Raw genomic sequence first — 994 nt, 5'->3', positions numbered from 1 at the left:
GAACTTGGCCGAATCTCCCTGCTGTGCTTCCACACTGGCAAGTCAGCTCCTGGTACCGCACGGAACAAGCCTGGTATGTGGGAGAAGCTGGTGTGTGATAAGGAGGCATCATAAGAGACGGGAAAATTGTCAGGTTAGATATCCCCTCACCACTACAGGCCAAAAGAAATGGCATACAGATGAAGAGTTTCCTGAAAAAAAAAAACAAAACAAAAAACAAAAAAACAAAGAATAACAGTCAACAACCGTAAAATAAGTAGAGGAAAATATGGAAAGTATTTCATGCTCTGGTATGAAAGTGCAGAGAATGAGCAATAAAAGATAACCGATAGCCCAGCCGGTGTGACTCAGTGGTTGAGCATCAACCTATGAACCAGGAGGTCGATCACAGGTTTGATTCCCGGTCAGGGCACATGCCTGGGTTGTGGGCTTGATCCCCATTGTGGGGCGTGCAGGAGGCAGCCAGTCAATGATTCTCTCTCATCATTGATGTTTCTATTTCTCTCTCCATCTCTCTTCCTCTCTGAAATCAATAAAAATGCATTTTAAAAAAGATATCCTATAGATTTAGCCACACAATAATTAAATTCATCATTAAAATTATGATGAATGACTAACTGGAAACAGTTGAGAATGGCCACAACAGAGGATTAGTATTCTTAAAGTAGAAAGCTCTCTTAGTTTAAAGAACTCCACTCAAATATCACGAGCAGAAAGACTACAGATGGAAGACCGGTAACTAGTAAATATATGAGAGTCTTCAAAATTACAAGCAAGTGAAGAAGCACAAAGCTTGAGACTTCTTTTCACTTACCAAATTGGCAAAGTTCAGTGATGTGTTACTGCCTTGGGAGAGGGGAGGCACGCTGTGTGATATACTGCTGGGGAATGGCATCTTTTCCAGAGATGTTGGCCGTTGTGTCTTAGGACACTTCTAAAATCTGAACCCTAATTCTCGTCCACCATCTCTTACCCTTTCAGATTCCTCTTCCCA

This window comes from Myotis lucifugus, unplaced genomic scaffold, assembly GCF_000147115.1.
Source record: "Myotis lucifugus unplaced genomic scaffold, Myoluc2.0 scaffold_1174, whole genome shotgun sequence".
In the NCBI taxonomy this organism is placed as follows: Eukaryota; Metazoa; Chordata; class Mammalia; order Chiroptera; family Vespertilionidae; genus Myotis; species Myotis lucifugus.
Note: the sequence above shows the minus strand (reverse complement) of the source record.